Source organism: Anastrepha ludens, unplaced genomic scaffold, assembly GCF_028408465.1.
Source record: "Anastrepha ludens isolate Willacy unplaced genomic scaffold, idAnaLude1.1 ptg000075l, whole genome shotgun sequence".
Taxonomy (NCBI): domain Eukaryota; kingdom Metazoa; phylum Arthropoda; class Insecta; order Diptera; family Tephritidae; genus Anastrepha; species Anastrepha ludens.
Genome location: NW_026530041.1, coordinates 155,001 through 161,803, shown reverse-complemented (window position 1 = coordinate 161,803; position 6,803 = coordinate 155,001). Strand labels below are relative to the sequence as shown.

Below are 6,803 nucleotides of genomic sequence, written 5' to 3'. Positions count from 1 at the left end.
AATTTTGAATCTAAGTATTCTCTTTAAAAAATTTTCATATTATTTATATATATATAAAATATTAATTTATATATGTAATTAAAGGAGGAATGTCTAGCATAAAAATTAATTTTTTTTTATTCTAGAATTGCCTCATTTTACATAATTATTATTTATAATATATATTTATATAAAAGGAAAAAAAGAAAAATAGAGATGAAAAGATGATATAATTATTTATTAAATTGTGTGAGAAGATAAAAAATATTTTAAAACAACCTCAACTCATATGGGATTACCCCCTGAATTTAAGCATATTAATGAGGGGAGGAAAAGAAACTAACAAGGATTTTCTTAGTAGCGGCGAGCGAAAAGAAAATAGTTCAGCACTAAGTCACTTTGTCTATATGTCAAATGTGAGATGCAGTGTATGGAATATCTTAATATCTAGTATGAGAAATTAACGATTTAAGTCCTTCTTAAATGAGGCCATTTACCCATAGAGGGTGCCAGGCCCGTATAACGTTAATGATTACTAGAAAGATATTTCCAAAGAGTCGTGTTGCTTGATAGTGCAGCACTAAGTGGGTGGTAAACTCCATCTAAAACTAAATATAACCATGAGACCGATAGTAAACAAGTACCGTGAGGGAAAGTTGAAAAGAACTCTGAATAGAGAGTTAAATAGTACGTGAAACTGCTTAGAGGTTAAGCCCGATGAACCTGAATATCCATTATGAAAAATTCATCATTAAATAATTAAAAATAATGTGCATTTTTTTCATATAAGGACATTGTAATCTATTAACATAATAAAGTATTTATCAAAAGATCATTGGTGATATTAAGTTTATTTAAATTAATTTGCTTTTTAAGCATATTAACATAGAATAAATACTAATGATTTGATAAAGTGTTGATAGATTTTATTATATATAATGCTAAAATTCATTTTTTGAATTTTACAAAAAATTTAATATCTATGATATTAATATTTATTTGTATGCATTTATATGATTAACAATGCGAAAGATTCAGGATACCTTCGGGACCCGTCTTGAAACACGGACCAAGGAGTCTAACATATGTGCAAGTCATTGAGTTATATTAAACTTAATGGCATAATTAACTTAACTTAAAAATATAATGGGATTAATTTTTAGTCTATTTTCTTAAATAGTCAATTAATTCAATCCCGGGGCGTTCCATATAGTTATGTATAATGATAATTTATTATTATTTATACCTCTAACTGGAGCGTACCTTGAGCATATATGCTGTGACCCGAAAGATGGTGAACTATACTTGATCAGGTTGAAGTCAGGGGAAACCCTGATGGAAGACCGAAACAGTTCTGACGTGCAAATCGATTGTCAGAATTGAGTATAGGGGCGAAAGACCAATCGAACCATCTAGTAGCTGGTTCCCTCCGAAGTTTCCCTCAGGATAGCTGGTGCATTTAAAAATTATATAAAATAATCTTATCTGGTAAAGCGAATGATTAGAGGCCTTAGGGTCGAAACGATTTTAACCTATTCTCAAACTTTAAATGGGTAAGAACCTCACCTTTCTTGATATGAAGGTTGAGGTTATGATATAATGTGCCCAGTGGGCCACTTTTGGTAAGCAGAACTGGCGCTGTGGGATGAACCAAACGTAATGTTACGGTGCCTAAATTAACAACTCATGCAGATACCATGAAAGGCGTTGGTTGCTTAAAACAGCAGGACGGTGGACATGGAAGTCGTAATCCGCTAAGGAGTGTGTAACAACTCACCTGCCGAAGCAACTAGCCCTTAAAATGGATGGCGCTTAAGTTGTATACCTATACATTACCGCTAAAGTAGATGATTTATAAAACAATTTCGATTGATTTATAAATTTTGAAACTTTAGTGAGTAGGAGGGTACAATAGTGTGCTTAGAAGTGTTTGGCGTAAGCCTGCATGGAGCCGCTATTGGTACAGATCTTGGTGGTAGTAGCAAATAATCGAATGAGACCTTGGAGGACTGAAGTGGAGAAGGGTTTCGTGTGAACAGTGGTTGATCACGAGTTAGTCGGTCCTAAGTTCAAGGCGAAAGCCGAAAATTTTCAAGTTTTTAATAAAAAAATATTAATAAAATTTATATATATATATTAAAAAATAATTAAATACTTGAATTATTTTGAACGAAAGGGAATACGGTTCCAATTCCGTAACCTGTTGAGTATCCGTTTGTTATTAAAAATGGGCCTTGTGCTCATCCTGGCAACAGGAACGACCATAAAGAAGCCGTCGAGAGATATCGGAAGAGTTTTCTTTTCTGTTTTATAGTCGTACTACCATGGAAGTCTTTCGAAGAGAGATATGGTAGATGGACTAGAAGAGCATGACATTTACTGTTGTGTCGATATTTTCTCCTCGGACCTTGAAAATTTATGGTGGGGTCACGCAAACTTCTCAACAGGCCGTACCAATATCCGCAGCTGGTCTCCAAGGTGAAGAGTCTCTAGTCGATAGAATAATGTAGGTAAGGGAAGTCGGCAAATTAGATCCGTAACTTCGGGATAAGGATTGGCTCTGAAGATTGAGATAGTCGGGCTTGATTGGGAAGCAATACCATGGTTTATGTACTCGTTCTGGGTAAATAGAGAATTACGATTCTTGTTCCCCGGATAGTAGTTACGTAGCCAATTGTGGAACTTTCTTGCTAAAATTTTTAAGGAATTATATCATTCGATATATATTCTTTTTAAATTATAACGATTATCAATTAACAATCAATTCAGAACTGGCACGGACTTGGGGAATCCGACTGTCTAATTAAAACAAAGCATTGTGATGGCCCTAACGGGTGTTGACACAATGTGATTTCTGCCCAGTGCTCTGAATGTCAAAGTGAAGAAATTCAAGTAAGCGCGGGTAAACGGCGGGAGTAACTATGACTCTCTTAAGGTAGCCAAATGCCTCGTCATCTAATTAGTGACGCGCATGAATGGATTAACGAGATTCCTACTGTCCCTATCTACTCATTCTCATTGTGATTGTTGAGCAGTGAAGACGTGCCTTGTCGCGAGCGCATAAATTTTTTGTCAATTTCGTTTTGTGCTATATCCGCGAGTATTACCGCGAATCGAGTGACGCTATAGTGTAGCTGTACATGAGCTGCATAGTGATTCCGAGAATTGTGTAAAGTGAGTGCCGTTGTGTGTTTCACCGGAATTTTGGTGACGCTACGATTAGCGTGGCTGTACAGTAGCTGTACGCTGTTAAGGGCAACTGTGTTAGTGAGTGCCATTGTGCGAATACGGGAAGTGTGCCCGTTATTCGAGTGACGCCAATTGTGCGCGTGGCTGTACATAGCTGTGAACTATTAGAGGTTTTGTGAGTGCCGTTAATTTTCGGCGTGGATATAGTGAGTGCGTCGATAGTTTGGCGTGCTGTTATATTGCTATCTTCGGCAGTGATAAAAGGGGTGTTATTTTTGTGCGTGGGTACAGTGCTGCGCCAAGGTTGAATACCTTGTGCAGGTGCCGTGTTCACAGCGTGCTGCGTTTGGCCTACGGTCGAGCCCGGCGTTAGCTTCATATTGGTCGACCCGTCCCTGTGCGGGGAACGGTGTTCTGTCCGGCAGGGCATTGGTGGTGGCCTTTGCCAGACCTTTGGCTGGTGGTGTGGGCTACGTCCTTGCGGTTGCTTTGGCTTGCCGTTAGGTGTGGTTGCTGTGTGCGTGCCTGTGCGGGACTCATCCCTGTCTTGCAGTACCTTACTGTCGCCCAAGAGTGACCTGTTTTTGTTGTTGCTTGGGAGCGATATACGGCGGATTCGTCAAGCTAGTTGGTGGGGCATTGGGCGATGCCCAAATTAAGCGATATGCGGAAGAGGGCGAATACCCCTCTTCCCATCGGTTCTGTTGTACCGTCGTCGGCGATGGACGAGACAACGTCGGGGGAGGAGGAGGTTATTTTGCGGTCCCCTCCCCGTATTAGGAAGAAGACCGCTGGAGGTGCAGCAGTTCCGGTAGTAAAGGCGAGTGACGAGGGGAAGGTAGCCCCTAAGTTACCTGAAGGTAAGTCGGGGGTAAGCGGAAGCGAGGGCGCTTCCGAGGGGGAGAAAAAGGGGGGGGTGAAAAAGGTGCGTAAATCAGGGGATAAATTAGGTCCAGCCGGGAAGCGCATGGAGAAAATCCGCAGGAATTTCGGTGCTTCCCTGGAAAATTCGGGAATAAAAATTGGGGGCGAATTTATGGGGCGCTTCAAGTCCATTGTGACGGCCTTTAGTGGAGCCGTCATAGATATGGACGACGTCCCGAAAAGTGTGGCAAAAGACCTCCTGGGATACTCCTTGGAGTTCGAGGAACTGTTTGTGGAAATGGTGACGGAAATAGCCCATCTTCGTGGGCGGTTAGAAGCCACGAAGATAACGAGGGAGGGAGCACCTCAGAGGACGGCTGGAGCTGCGCTGGCTGGTGCAGCGATGATGCCGGCACCTCAGGCGCCTGCGCCTGTGTTGCCGGCGTTGCCGGTGCCCAAGCCAGTTGAGACCTGGTCGGTCGTAGTGAGGGGTAAGACCCCCACTACGTCCAAAGAGGTGATCAAAAAAGTGGTAAAGGAGGTAGGGCCTTCCATGGGGGTAAGGGTGCACGAGGTGCGCCCGTTGAAGGATGGAGGTGCGATTATTCGCACCCCATCAGTTGCTGAGAGGGATAACTTGGTGAGAAATGCCAAGTTTTCCGAGGTGGGGCTCGATGTGAGCATACGTCGGAAGCTGGGACCTAGGGTTGTGGTCCAGGGGGTTCACACGGAGATCTCCCCTGATGAATTCATGGGAGAGTTGTTCCGTTTGAACCTCAAGGAGTTCAGCCCTGGGTGCCTTGAGAAGGACGTAAGGATGGTCAGCCGTCCTTGGAAGGTCAGCCCTGATGGGGTGACGAATGTTGTCCTTGAGGGCACGGACATGCTAATGTCCGCCCTCCTGGAAGCAGGTCGTTGCTACGTTAAGTGGTTTTCCTTCCGGGTACGGCCGGACCAACTGACGCCCGGCTGCTTCCGATGTATGGGATTCGATCACAGGGTGGCAGAATGCAGGGCCAAGAAGGATGTCTGCCGAAGGTGCGGGCAAGAAGGACACAGGAGTGCGGGTTGTGGCAATGCCCCGCATTGTCGCAACTGTGCGTTTAAGGGCAAGCCAGCCGGGCATTTGATGATGTCCACTGTCTGCCCGGTGTACTGTGCGATTGTTGCCCGTGCGCTCGTTAGACATTAATGGTTAAGCTATATCAACTGAACTGTCAGGGGGCTTATGCCGTGATGTGTGAATTGGGGGCGTGTATGTTGGAGGGGGGCTGCGGCATTGCGTTGCTCCAGGAACCATACTCCACCAATGGGGTGGTGAGAGGTCTTCCTGGGGGCTTCAGGGTCTTTACGGACCTTGGAGTCAATGCCGCAGTAGCTGTGTGTGAGCCAAGCTACTCTTGTGTAGTAGTTGACTCATCACAGTGGGGAGTATGTGTGTGTGTCGAGGGGGAATTCGGCAGAATGAATGTCGTCAGCTTGTATTGCAAGTTTGACGAGCCTCTGGAGCCCTATTTAAGGTACATAGATGCGGTGCTACTACGTGAGAGTAGCATTCCTGCCATCGTGTGTCTGGATGCGAATGCTACTTCCCCGATGTGGTTCAGCAAGGTATCCAGGCATACTTCTGGATATCAGAGCCACGATCGGGGTGAGGCTATGAGCGAATGGCTTGTGGCGAATAGCCTCCTCGTTGCAAACGAACCAAGCGAGTGGTATACGTTTGAGGGTCCTAGAGGTGTGAGTGACATTGACGTGACGCTCATGAATGAGGCAGCAGCGAGTAGGTTCGAGTGTAAATGGAGCGTTAGGGGGGGTTGGGGAATTAGTGACCATAATTTAATACAAATTATGGTTACTCCTCGTACCCCGCAGTTAGAGGGGGGGAGTCCATTGAGGCGATGGCGTACCTCGTGTACTGACTGGAACCGATATGGACATACTGTTAGGGAAGCGGTATTGGGTATACCGCTTAGTGAGTTTGAGGAATTGGGGGTTGATGAGCAAATTGCTCGTCTATCTGAATGTGTCTGGGGAGTGAATGACTTAGTGTTTAGGAAAGCTAGGGCTGTGAGAATGAAAGGTGTGAAATGGTGGACGAGTGAGTTAAATTCAAAGAGGAGGTCTGTCCGACGCTTGAGGCGGTTGTTTCAACGCGGCAGGCGGACCAATTCGGAGAATCTGTCCCAGCTCAGGTATCAATTTAGTGTAGGAATGAAAGAATATAAGAAAATGTTGGTGAGAGTGAAAGAGGAAGAGTGGAGGAGATTTGTGGGGGATAATAGGGACGACCCTTGGGGACAGGTCCTTAGGATCTGTCGGGGCCGTCGAAATGAGATGGCTAGCTCTCTTCGCGTGGGTGACACTGTGTCAACAGCGTGGAGAGAGTGCGCCAATGTTTTGTTAGGTGAGTTCTTTCCAAGGGCTGAGGTTCAGGTTCCTCCTGCACAAGAGGTGCCTGTTCCTCCACTAGACGTTGGGGAGTTGGGGTATGCGTTTGGCCTGGTCAGGTCTAAAAGGTCTCCAGGTTTAGATGGTTTGAACGGAGAGATGTGCAAATGCTTGTGGAAGTTCATTCCGGAATACTTGGAGGCCATTTATGATAAATGCATATGGGAGGGATATTTTCCACGTGAGTGGAAAGTTGCTAGGGTTGTTGTACTCTTGAAGTCGCCCGATAAGATCAGGAGTGATCCTCGATCTTATCGTGGTATCAGCCTCCTTCCGGTGCTTGGAAAAGTGCTGGAAAGGGTTATGGTTGAGCGGCTTCA

The 6,803-nt window shown here is 44.7% G+C and overlaps 1 pseudogene; it reads left to right on the top strand.

Moving 5' to 3' along the window:
• The first annotated feature begins 254 nt into the window (after nt 1–254).
• The window catches only part of LOC128871025 (large subunit ribosomal RNA), a 9,796-nt pseudogene continuing 3,247 nt past the window's right edge, over nt 255–6,803 (top strand).